The sequence below is a fragment of the Hipposideros armiger genome, unplaced genomic scaffold, assembly GCF_001890085.2.
Source record: "Hipposideros armiger isolate ML-2016 unplaced genomic scaffold, ASM189008v1 scaffold_1299, whole genome shotgun sequence".
Lineage (NCBI taxonomy): Eukaryota > Metazoa > Chordata > Mammalia > Chiroptera > Hipposideridae > Hipposideros > Hipposideros armiger.
Window position 1 is genome coordinate 282441 of NW_017732649.1, and position 14098 is coordinate 296538.

At 37.2% G+C, this 14098-nt stretch overlaps 1 pseudogene; it reads left to right on the forward strand.

The window, feature by feature from the left end:
* LOC109377130 (60S ribosomal protein L9 pseudogene) overlaps positions 1 to 2649 on the forward strand; it is a 4248-nt pseudogene extending 1599 nt beyond the window's left edge.
* Positions 2650 to 14098: the final 11449 nt, after the last annotated feature.

Here is a 14098-nt window from a genome sequence, read left to right on the forward strand (position 1 = left end):
AGGGCAATAGATGGGGGGAGGGGGGTTGTTACCTGGTGAGGGTGAAAAGGGTAACTATTGTATTGTTCTGTACACCTGAAACTAACAATAAAAAAAAAATGGAAAAAATAAAGTGCGGTTGTTAGGGTTACCTGAAAACAAAAAAAAAAGTGAACTAATCAGAGTCATTTTAACTCTGGGTTATAGCTATTATAACTAAGGGGTAAGGGAAAGACGGATTACCAGAGCCCAAGGAGACTTACTGCTGTAGGAGACAGCCACCTACCTGATAACAACCTATGGTGGCTTCCTAGAGGAACATAGCCCTGCCAACCTGCAACCCAGCAGGGAGGAGCTGAAAGGATTAAGTATCCAAACCTCTTTCCCTCCATGCTCCAATGTCCTCCCAGTGTCTCTCATTGGCCAAAACCCACCTAAAAACAGAGCAGGAATATAATCTATAAAAGTCAGTTTCCTGGTTTTGAATCCAGGCTAAAGAAGGATAGAGTACGAATCTGACAGAAAGGGGCCAATTATATCAAGAAGACAACAATATTAAATGTGTATGTATCAAGTTATAGAGCTTCAATATACATAAAGTGAAAAATACTATTATTTATAGAAGAAATACTCAAGTTATGAATGGTAGCTAGAGACTCCGACACTCCTTTCTGTGATTGGTAGAACAAGTAGACAGAAAATTAGTATAGAAAACCTGAACGGCACTACCAACCAACGTGACCTAATTGACATTTATAGGTCACTCAACAATAGCAGAATATACTCTTAACAAGTGCACCTGAAACAGTCACTAAGATAGATCATAATCTGAGCAATAAAAAAAAATTCATTAACTTTAAAAGGATTGAAATCATACAAAGCATATTACCTGACCACAATGGAATTAAACTAGAAATAAATAATAGAAAAATATCTGAAAAAAAAACCTATATGGAAATTAAGTACACTTCTAATTGGATCAAGGAAGAAATCACTATGAAAATTTGAAAATACTTTGAATTAAGTAAAAATGAAAACATTAAATTTTATAACATTAGTTGCTAACATTAGAGAAGAAACAGCTCAATTCAATAATTTAAACTTCTATCTTAAGAAACTAACAAAAACAAAAAAACAAAAACAAGCAAAATGAAGGAAATAGTAGGGTAGAAATAAATTGAATGAAACAGAAGAAAAATAGAGGAAATAAATGAAACCAAAAGTTAGTTTTTTGAAAAGATCAATATAATTGATTAAAAAACAAAAAAAAACCCTCTAGCCTGACTGATCCAGAAAAAAAGAGAGAAGACACAAATTACCAGTATCAGGAATTAAGGAGATGTTATCACTACAGACTGTACAGACATTAAAAGGATATTAAGACATTTTAATGTCAATAACATAGATGAAATGGACAAATGCCTTGAAAGATACAACTGCCAAAGCTCACAAAAGAAGAAAAAGATAACTTGAATAACTTTATATCCATCTTAGTAATTTTAATCTTTAGTTTAAAAGACCTCTTTCTTTCTCTCTCATACCACAGACACTTCTTACAAGAAACTCCAAGACACTCTCTTTGCTGAATCTACTGGGAAGATGAAGATCATTCTCAACAATCAGACTGTGGACATTCCAGAAAATGTGGACATTACTCTGAAGGGACTCACAGTTATTGTGAAGGGCCTCAGAGGTACTGTGTGGAGGGACTTCAATCACATCAATGTAGAACTCAGTCTCCTTGGAAAGAAAATGAAGAGGCTCCATGTTGATAAATGTTGGGGAAATAGAAAGGAACTGTCTACTGTTCACATTATCTGAAGTCATGTACAGAACATGATCAGGGGTGTTACATTGGGTTTCCATTACAAGATGAGGTCTGTGTGTGCTCACTTCCCCATCAACGTCATTATTTCAGAGAATGATTCTCTTGTTGAAATCCAAAATGTCTTTGGGTGTTTTCACCCAAGGATTTGGATGAGGTAAGGTGTTGCTTGTTCAGTATCTCAAGCCCAGAAAGATGAGTTAATTCTTGAAGGAAATGATATTGAACTTGTATCAAATTCAGGCTTTGATTCAGCAAGCCACAACAGTTAAAAAACAAGGATACCAGAAAAATTTTGGATGGTAGCTATGTTTCTGAAAAAGGAACAGTTCAGCAGGCTAATGATTAAGATCTAAGTTGTCCAGCTACATAAACGCCAAGATGTCGAGGGATTCCTCAGACTTATTTTGATATTTTAAATGCAATAAAAGTCATGTATTAAATTGTGTGTGTGGGGGGGGGAGAGAAGAAACTCCAAGACTAGATGGTTTTACTGTTGAATTCTAAACATTTAAGGAAGGGATAACACCAAATCTATACTTGCTTTTCCAGAAAATAGAAGATGGATTACTTCAAAACTCATTGAATGTGGCCAGCAAAACTTGACAAAGACAAGTAAATAAAATTGCCATGCAATATCATATGCAAACAGATAGGCAGAAATTATACGAAGTAAAATTCAGCAATACATAAAAAGGATGACACATACTAAGAAAATCAGGTTCATCTTGGGAAAGCAAGGTTGGTTCCAATTTCAGATCACAATCAGGATAGTTTATTATATCAATGCTGTAAAAAGAAAAACCACATTACCATCTCAATATGCAGAAAAAAAATCACTTGAAAAATTCAGCCTTCTTTTGTGATAAAAACTCTTGGCAAACTAGGAATAGAAGAAAATTTCCCTAACTTGAACTCAATATGAATCATAGACCTAAATGTAAGAGCTAAAACTATAAAACTTTTAAATATTCAGAGGACCATTAAACAGGGAAATGCCAGCAAAGAAGGGCTAGAAGTAAGTTCAATTCTAAGGAGAAAATTCAAGTGTGTGTACTGTGATGCGATGTCTGTCATGAAAGTCAAGAAATATGTTTCATGAAAGAATACATAGTCTATATCAAATGTTGATAAGTGGAATAGTAAGACAAAACCAATTAACTATTGAGTTTGGCAAGAGGTAGGTCATTATTGATAAAAGCCATTTCAGTTAGTAGTAGGGGAAAAGGTTACCTTGGAGAGGGTTGCATTGAAAATGGGAGATGAGGGCCAGCCGAGTGGTGCATTGGTTAAGAGCTGGCTTGGGACGCCAGAGGGCCCCAGTTCAGTAGACTGTCCTCTACAGCTAAGATGCTGAACAACAGCTCAATCTGGAGCTGGGCTGTCCGTGCGTGAGTCGCTGGTGGCGGCGTGGGCTACAGTTCCTGCTGCAGTGGGCTGCCATGGGCTACCGTGTGTAGCCAGCAGCCAGCGTGAGCGGCCAGCATCCGCAGTGAGCGGCCGTCCAGAAGCCAGCGACTGATCTGCCTCACCTGGGAAGAGCGCAATGATGGTGCCAACTTGGGCCAGTGAAGCAACGTCCTCCACAGCTAGACTGAAGAACTAAAGGACAGCAACTTGTTTGTTCCCCTTCCCCCAATTCCCCAGCGCTGTTTCCATCCCCAATTCCCCAATAAAAAAAAAATCTTAAAAAAAGAAAATGGGAGATGAGTCAGCAAATATAGAAACAACCCAGTAATTTAATTTAAAGCAGAAAATTAAGGCAGGAGGGAGATGTGAGGATCAAGATTTGATGTTTTGAAGACAGGAAATGTTAGAATGTGTGTGAGGTTATGGTAATCACAAAGGGAATAAATATATATAAATAAATTATAAAGGTAAACACTGATGATGCTGAAGAGAAGGGGAATGATTGCAGGACTGCAAGCCTTGAGAAGATAAAAGAAGATGATATTCACTACACAGATGACATATTGGCCTCTAATAGGATCAAAGACAATTTTTCCATAACAGGAAGAGTGAAAGTTATAAAATATAGCTTAAGGTGGCAAACTGGGTGGTTGGAGGTTGAGGTTGTTTTTGTTTTATTTCATCTATAACATATCAACTGAAAATGAGAGGAAAGAGCGGTTGTTAGAGGTCTGAGGAGAGAAAAGATGTGTCATGGTCCTATTGGTGAACAAAAAAAGTGTGTTCACTAGGGAAGTGTAGTAGGAATGTCTGGGAGTGTTGAATGACTATTTGACATTTCTTATAAAAAATTAAGAGTTCAGTACACATAGTTTTGTGATTTTCTCCAACAGCACTCTGGAGAGGAGAACATATGATAGAATTTGAATGTTGTTGAAACAACATGGATGGACATAGAGGGTATTATACTAAGTGAAATAAATCAGACTGAGAAAAACAAATACCATAGGATCGCACTTATATGTGGACTCTAAAGAACAGAATAAACAAGAAAAACAGAAATAGACTTAAAGATACAGAGAACAAACTGATGTTTGCTAGATAGGAAGGGGTGGGGGTGAGTAAGAAAGATGAAAGGATTAGGAAGTACAAATTGGTAGTCACAAAATAGTCATAGGGATATGAAATACAGTATGGGGAATATAATCAATAATGTAAAAACTGTAGGGTATCAAATGGGTACTGGATGTATCAGGGGGATCATTTCATAGATTATATAAATGCCTAACCACTGCACTGTACACCTAAAACTAATATAAAATTAAAAACAAACGTAAGTCATGGGGATGTAACGTACAGCATAGGGAATATAGTCAATAATATTGTGATAGCATTGTGCAGTGTCAGATGGGTGATCATTGCTTTAGGTGTATAAATGTTGAATAACTATGGTGTATACCTGAGACTAATATAATATTGTATGTTACCTATATTTTAATAAAAGCCTAAAGAAAGCTTGAATGTTGTAATTTAGTGAACCCATTTTGACTTGCTGTTTTTTGTAAATGTATTCCCAAACCACCAATTTAATAATGTATTATTATGTTATCAGACTGAAAGTCAAACTATTTAATATGAATGTCATGTTTTGAGTAGGTAAACTTTATTCAACTGAATGTAATATATCTCAAAGATTAAAGCCCTCAATTTCAGAAATCTTATCACCATTTTAATTGAAATCTTATTTAAGTGTTAAGACTATTATTCTCTCATACCTTAAATGAAACCAAGGATCACTTTGCTTCTTTGCAGTAACTGCTCTTAAGCCCAGAATTGGATGCAGCATTTTAGTAAAATTTGACCAATATTAAATACAATTCTAATGATCTTTTTATACAATTGGCTATCACTGAGGATACACTGAGATAGCTAAACTCATTTCTGGATTTTAGCCCTAATATTGAAAATGTTAGGTTATCTTTATGAACTATATATCATGAGTGTGTATACAACTCAGCTTCAGTTAACTTTCTGTCAGCCTGCAGTATTTTACTCTACTAATTTTGTGCAACAGATAATGATCTCCTAACGTTATAAGTGCTACTCCCTGAACAGATACCATGATTTAAAAACAACTACTTCAATAGTGATTGGGGAGGTTTAGTTAGTTGAGAAGGAGCAACTTTCCTATATAGTAAAATGAACTTTAACAACTAGACAAAGGAAAGTTTCATTATTGATCCTCAGTCATGTTTGTGTATGTGTAGCATCTTTCCCTCCTGCATGTGTTCTCATTAAATTTCCTACCACCAGAAACTTGACTCATCATTAGCCTCTCCCTCTCTCCTATCTTCTTTCCCTAAGCTCACTGTGGTAGGCAGCTTCTAACATGACTCCTAATACTTTCTGCCACCTTGCAGATCCATGCCCTTGTAGTCTTCCCTATTGAGTGTGGGCTAAACCTATTGACTTGTTACTAAGAAAGAGAGGCAAACAAAAAGTGACGGCATATCACTTCCATGATTAGGTTACGAAATACTGTGAATTCCATCTTGCTAGCATTCTCTCTCTCACTGGTACTTTTTCCTTTTTGACTTCTCAATTTGTTCACTTTGAGAAGTAAACTGCCATTTTCGAGAGGATCATATAGCAAAAACCGAAGGATGGACTGGTCAACAGCCCATGAGGAACTGTGTCTCTCAGTCCAACAGTCTACAAGGAGCTGAATCCTGACAGCCGTATGAGTCAGTTTGGGAAGTGGATTCTTCCCCTGTTGAGCGTTGAAATGACAAAGCCTTTGTAGATAAGTAGACTTTAACCTGTTCAAAATAGGGGTCTGACCTTTGCCCTCGGCTTCTGGAAAGTAATCTCTAATTAAGAGTGCCTTGTTTTGCTTGGGTCATACTGATTAGCCTGAGAGTATGGTGTAGCGTGGGGCTGGTCATACCCAAAAGACCAACATTTTAATTTAGGGTGGGCCTTTGGGTCATGCAGTATCAGTAAACCTGGAGACTGAGATCAACCAAGTGAATAATCACTTGATCATGCCTACCTGGTGACGCCCCAATAAAAACTCTGAACACTGAGGCTTGAGCAGGTTTCCCTGGTTGGTGTTACTCCATGTATATTGTTACACATCCATGCTAGTAAAGTGTCCTGGATCCTCTGGGAAAAGATAATGGACGCTCCACATAAGGTACTTCCTATCATTTCTTCCATGGCTAATTTGAGTCCATATTCTTTACCTGTAATAAACTGTAATTGTGAGTATAATGTCTTTCAATGAGTTCTATGAATCTTTATGGCAAATCATCAAAACTGAGGGTAGTTTTGAGAACCCCTGAACCTGCAATTGGTGTCAGAAGTGAGGGCAGCCTTGTGTGGACTGTCTGCCCCTGACTTCAGAGATGGCTACGCTCTTGTTGCAGCACTGCTGCCAGCTAACCACCAACTATGTCTGACAGCTTGATTGCCACCCATGTGTCAGAATATTACTGTGCGAATAAGGATGGATTGAAAAGGAAAATACTGAAAATATTTTAGATAGGTAAAACTGTTCTGTGCCCCTTATCTCCTGCTTAGCATATCTGAAAGTTTCTATATAGATTTGGTAAGGGGATGGGGAGTAGGAAACCTTAATTGACAATCCCTCTAGACAACATGGAATGAAGAAGGGTTGGTTCTTCAAAAGCAGAGTGCTGTTGTCAAAGAAAGGAAGAGGAATGCTGTACAGGCCAAGCAACATATACCCAACACTCGTTTCCCCTTCTCTACCTGGTGGGATTTGCTTATCTCTATATACTCCACTTAATATCACTCCTTTTGCGATGTCACTTCCTATCATATCATCTACATGTCTAGGAAAATAAATTATTCTCCCTTTTACATTTTTATGAGTAATATGTCATCACTTTTGATATGCTATAGCAAAAGAACTGGAATCTATCTGCCTGTATCTTAGAAGCAGCTTCCTCCAGGGAGAAAGATTCCACCCCACAGATAGGGTGGTGTACTCCTTCCTGCTCTGCTTCTAGAGACAACTCCTGTGTCTTCAGTTACCTGGCTCCCCCTTTTCCTGGTGCCTATCCAAGTTACAGATCTTTAGTCCTATTCCTGACTAAGACTTTGATAATTTTTCTTTAGCTCAAGGTATCTCCTGTGATCTGCCTTATAAATTCCTCAGCCCTGGTCTTCCAGCACACCACTTCTCTGATTAAGGACTGTAAAGAAGGCCCTACTGATGCTTTAGTGTTCTTTCCTACATATCCCTGGATTAGATTTTCATGTCATGCAAGTAGAACACATAACTTTTATACATAGAAGATATATAGAGAATAATGTGCTTTATAGACACAGAATAATGATGCTCATATCTGTCTCCTCGCTAGACTCTAACTTGAGATTTGTCCATTATTATGTCCTCTGCATGTAGGATAGTACCTGAATATAGTAGGTCCTTAAAAATAATTTTGACTGAATAAATAAAACATTGCGTCTGGTATTTAACTATCAATAGCCATCTTTTTTGGAATCAAATAATATTTTTGAAAGATATTCTAATTGTACTTTCTTAGCCATGGAGTTTCAACTGAGGCACCAACCTGAGATAGTTAGTAGCTATAAGATACCCAATATTCTTACTGAGGTGCTAGACCATTATTGCAAAGGAAGTGGCCAAAATTTGCTTTTATCAACATTAGCTGATCATCCATCTTTAGCCTCTATATAAAAGGAAATTCACTAGAGGTTAGAGTTTCAAGAGTGTGAATTTCTTTAGGTACTGCGTGTGGAAGGGGGCAGAGTTTTCCCTCTTTCTCCAAGCTAAGGTAGGGTAACATCAGGAACCACTTAGAGAGGAAAGGCTGACATGTATGCCCTGGCATTTGTGGGGCACAGGTCCGTTTCAGTGCTGACAAATCAAAAGGCAAAAGGCTGGCTTGAGTGGCTTTTGGTGGCAGGGCAAGGAGAGAGTGCTCTGGAGAGAGTGCTGTGCTGCCACTGGGGTGAATAAACAGTGTGTGGGTCCTGATGGAGGGAACCAGGCCTGAGGTGTCTTCAAAGGAAGCTTGTGCAAGAAAACTGCTGGACAGGGGACACAGGAATACAGCTAGGGGCGATCATTTGTGGCTTCCAAGGGGAGGCACACATTGGATCAAATCTCTTCCTTGCTTAAAATCCTTCAGTATTCTCCTTCCTATGTACTTAAGAGCAAACTCTTAACTCCTCACATTTGGGATTTGATCCCTTCTTATGTCCAAAATCTTATCTTGTACCACTCCTTCACTTTCACAAATTATCAGGCACATTGGCCTTCTTTCAGTTCTTTTCACACACTATATTCTTTCCTGTCTCAAAATGTTTGCACAAGCTGTGCCTTATGCCGTAACTGTTTTGTTTTGTTTTTTTTCTCTTGTTTTTTCTAGGTCTGGTTCTTTTCTGTCCTTGAGATCTTGGTTAAAACCTCTCTCATTTAAGGTTCCTGTTGACCCTCAATTTAAAATAAGTTTCTATAATAGTTTGAGTTGGAAAAAGCTGAAATTGACATAAAAAGACATAAATCTCAGAATAACCATCCTACTAAGAAAAAAACACCTTTCCCCTCTCACAGAGAGTCATGGAATCAGTCTAGAGCTGCTGGTGTTGACGGTGTCAGAGTCCCAGGATCCTTATATCTTGTATGGCCACAATATATGGCCTCTGTTTTAAGTTCACCTCATGGTCCCCGAGGCCTGCTCGTGTTGCAGCCAGTATATGTCTATTCCAGCTGGAAAGAGGGAGAAAAAGGGCGAAGAGCATATATCCTTCTAGGCCCATTTCTAGCAGCTTCTCATACTGCATTTGCGTACACATACTGCCCTGTAGAGCGTAGTTTGGAAATAATACTCACCCTTAGATGTGCCTTGACATTTCATTCAGTTTCTAACCCACTTCAGTACTTCCTTGTTCTTAGTTTAACTTTGCCAAATTTGGCCACAATTTAGGAAAGCTGGGAAAGATGGTTTTTGATCTAACTAAAATTAGGACACAAATTAAAATGAATATGACGGACAGTTGGCAATTACCTTCCACAATCTTCCGTTGGTTTTATTTTCTCACAACTCTAAGTTATAGAGACTACAACTTTTCTCCCTCATAGGACACTTCTTTGATCACACTATCTAAAGTAAATTTCTATAGTAGTTTGGGTTGGGTTCTGCAGCAAGTGACAGAAAATTCAGCATACATGTGGCTGAACAAGAAAACAATTTAATTCTCTTTCACATGAGAGTCACATTCTAGGGTTTGCAAGGCTCTCTGTGATATTCAGAAAGGAATGAGTTAAATTTCATGTCATTCAATTATATTAGTTATATCAGTCAGCAAAACTATAGCCTGTGGGCCAAATCTGGCCCACCACCTGTTTTTGAAAGTGAAGTTTTTTTGGAACTCAGCCCCACCCATTAGGTAACATACTGTCTGTGGTGCTTTCTCACTACAACTGCTGAGTTGAGAGTTGCATCTAAGAATGCATGGTCCACAAAGCTTAAATCATTTAACCAGGCCCCTTATAGGAAAAAAAGAAAAAATTGCTAACCTCTGAGTTATATTAATAGGTTTGTTGGATACCATATATTAAAGGTATCAATTTCCTTGGAGCTCTGAGATGTTCCCTGTGAAAGCCAACTGTTAAAAGTAAAAGTGTTTTGTACATGTTCCTACAACAAATTTTTCCCCCCATTATCTTCTTTAATTTTGTTTTCTGTGAGAGGTGAGTGAGATGAAGACCTTTTAATTTTCTCACATGACATTCTTTTCTGGCTAATCCTAATGATGCCACCATTCTAAGAATCAGAGTGGCCGAGCAGGAGGGCACTTTAGAGATCACTGCATGGGACACTCTGGTGTGCCATCCATATTCCCCTTCCAGATGAAAAACTTGTTTCCCCAGCTGCTGCAGTCCTGCTGTCAGCTCTTACCTGTCAGCCCTGTTCAGAATTGCTTTGAGTGAAGAGAGCTGGCTTGCCCAAATTGGTGCATCTGACATCCAATGACAATAGCATGAGGGTATAAATTCCCAGCCCTTCCTCCTCCTCCCCTAACTTGGGATAACTGTGAAGGGTTATGCCCTTCTTAGAGTTTCCATCAGTAGGCTGAGGCCTCGCTGAGATTACATTGCAGCCCAGTATCTCCCTCTTTCCCACCCTACTTTCATCCCCTTCCTTCCCCAGGGGGTCGCTCCCTAGAGTACTGCTTAATAAACTTCTTGCATCTTAATCTCATAGTCTTTCCAGGAAGCTCTACCAACAAAAATCGTCTACCCTAATTTCCTGATTTTAGGAATCTGAATCTTGTGGATTTCCACGGCACAGATTTGGGAAGGGGAAGAGCCAGAACTTTCGGCTCCAAAGGTCAGTTCCCTTTCTACAATAATATAACTTCTTTAATTATAAGAGACCTCTGATTATTATCTAATCCCTTGTGCTTCTGTAAGAAGCACAGACTTAAAGAATCTATGAAACATATACTATAGCCTGCTCTTCATATGTTGATATTATAATGTCAAGAGGCTATGTCAATTAAGTTTCACTGGAATCTATTTATTGGGTTATGGGATGGGGTAAAATGGAGATCATTGTTTAAAGAAGAACTCATAGGTCAGCATACCTGAATTTGAATACCATATCCAGCATTTTCTATGATTTTGGACAAATTTCTTAAACTCTGTAAGTGTCAGGTTATTATCTGAGAGTTGGAGGACAATACTACTTATTAGAGGCATAGGGAACCTTCTTCTTATTCCATAACTTCAGTTTATCCCACATGTAACATCCTTTCTATTTCATTCCATTTTATTCCAGAAGGAATCACTGAGAATTCTAAGATATTTCCCTTATTGTGATAGTTAAACCTGGAGAGTCATGATTCCTGTCCTCAAGAAATCTCTATGAGAGATTCTTTCAGAGAGACAAAACTTGAAACATAAAACAATTAGAGAAATATGTAAGGCAGAAACCAAGTCCAAGTGGTATGGGCAGTATGTTAGGAAGTGAGGACTAAGGTAGACTTAATATGGACAAATTGCCCATGCCTCATAATTGTTCTTTGAAGGATCTATAGGTCAAAGGAGTCCGAATTATGGGTTTTTTTTTTCAAATTAAAAGGCAGGAAGAAACTTTCCCATTCCATTCTCTACAATTGAAAGTATAAGAAAAGTCAGAAATGAAACATTAAATTTTTTAAATGGAAATTTTTATATATTAAATTCTGTTCTTTGTTGTTCAGTTATATGAGTTTTGAAAAATTCATGGAGCTATGTAGTCACTATAAAAATTATTAAACTTTTGATTTCATCACTGCTCAAAAAATTCCCTCATGCAAACACTACAGTGAAACCTCCTCTCCTCTCCCAGTTCCTGACAATCACTGATCAGTGCTCTGTCCCTGTTGTTGCTGTTTCCAGAATGTTACACAAATGGAATTATATAGTATGCAGACTTTTGATATGGCTTCTTTTCTTTAGCATAATATATCTGGGATTTATTCATGTTGTATGTATCAACTGTTTGTTACTTTTTTAGTTATTTCCACTTTTTAGGTAATATGAATATAGCTGCTATGAACATTTGTATACAAGTTTTTTGTATGCACATGTGCTTTTATTTCTCCCGAGTAAAAATGGAGTAAGAACAAAATTGCTGGGTCTTAAGGTAAATTTAATGGTTTTAAGAACATTTTAAGAAATTGAAAAACTTTTTCAAAGTGGCTGCACCATTTTTTGGGGTCGTCAGAAAAGTCATGACGCATGTTTGCAACAGATGGCACTAGTTCATTTTTGGAAGTACTAGAGTCATTCGTATCCATGTTATTGTTATGTTTTTTGACAGCTGACAGTTCTAGCTTCATAAAAAAAAATAAAGCGATTTGGTTGAGTTTTGGAGATTTTACAAGTTGAAGATTGAAGACCAAACTGTGCATTTTTGCCATGTTTTACTGTTTTACTTCCATAAAGAGAAGAACGCATGTCAAGCTTGTGAAAAGTTGCATAAAGTTTATGGTGACAATGCGCTACAAGAACGTCAGTGCCAACAATGGTTCATGAAATTCCGTGCTGGTGATTTTGATCTCAACGAAGCTCCTCGGTCAGGGAGGCCCACCGAGGTTGATGACGACAAAATAAAGGTATTGATTGAGTCAAACCCGTGTTACATGACACGAAAGATTGCAGAAACATTGAACATCCATCATTCAAGTGTTTATGACCACCTGAAGAAGCTGGAATACATAAGCAAGCTTGATATTTGGGTTCTGCATAATCTCAAAGAAGTTCACTTGACAGCACGTATAAACATATACAATATACTCATTAAACGTAAGGAAAATGATCCTTTTTTTGAAGTGACTGATAACTGGTAATGAGAAGTGGATTGTTTAAAACAATGTGGTGCACAAATGGTCTTGGTCCCGATGTGATGATTCGCCTCAAACGACATCAAAAGCAGACATTCATCAGAGGAAGGTTATGCTCTCAGTGTGGTGGGATTTTAAAGGTGTCATGTTTTTTAAGCTTCTACTAAGGAACCAAACATTAAATTCGAATGTGTACTGTCGGCAATTAGACAGTTTGAACGAATCCATCATCTAGAAACGTCCATAACTTGTTAATTGTAAAGGAGTTGTGTTCCATCGCAACAATGTGAGACCACACACAAGTTTGATCACCCGTGAAAAATTATTGGAGCTTGGATGGGATGTGTTGCCACACCCACCATACTCACCTGACCTTGAGCCATCAGACTTCCACTTGTTTCATTCTTTTCAAAACTCCTTGTGTGGTATAACATTTAATTCAGATGAGGCTGTAAATCATCACCTTGATCAGTTTTTTGCAAATAAAGACAGGTCCTTCTATGAACGAGAAATTATGAAGCTCACTGAGGGGTGGCAAAAGGTTATCAAACAAAACAGGCAATATATCATTGATTGATCTTTGTTCTTTATATAAATAGATGACCTTTGAAAAACATAGACAAAATACGTCATGACTTTTCTGACGACCCAATATGTATCCACATTCAAACAGGTTCCAGTTTCTCCATATCCTTGTCAACATTTTTTGGTGTCATCTAAATGGAAGCTTAGATTATTGGTTTGAGACTTTCTTTTTTCTAATAGAAACATTTAATGCTATTAATTTCCTCCTAAGCAATGCTTTAGCTACATTCCGCAAATTTTGATATGTTGTATTTTTGTTTTCACTTAGTTAAAATATTTTCCAGTTTCTCTCAAAATTTCCTCTTTGACCTATGGGTTATTAGTATGTTGCTTGATTTCCAAATAATTAGGATTTTTCCAGGTATCATACTGTTACTGATTTCTTGTTTAATTTCATTGTGGTCATATAATATACTTTGTATGATTTCAGTATTTTTATGTTTGTGTTTGTTTTATCACCTAATATATGGTCTATCATGGAATGTTTCATGTACATTTGAAAATAATACATATTCTGCTGTTGTTGGGTAGAATGTTCTATAAATGTCAACTAGGTCAAGTGGTTAATGTTGATCTTGTTTTCTACAGTCTTGCTTATATTCTACTTGTTCTACTGATTACTGACAGAGGAGTGTTGAAATGTCCAAGTATAATTGAGGACTTATCTATTTCTCTTTTCATTTGTTTCAGTTTTTGCTTCATGTGTTTTGAAGCTTTGTTATTAGGTTCATACAAATTTAGGATTCCTATGTCTTGGTGAATTGACACTTTGATTATGATATAATATCCTTATTTTTTCCTGATAATTTTCTTTGTTTCAGAGTCTTTGATATCAATATAGCCATTACAGCTTCATTTTCATTAATATTTAATAGTATATCTTTTAGAATTATTTTACTTTTAATCTACCTA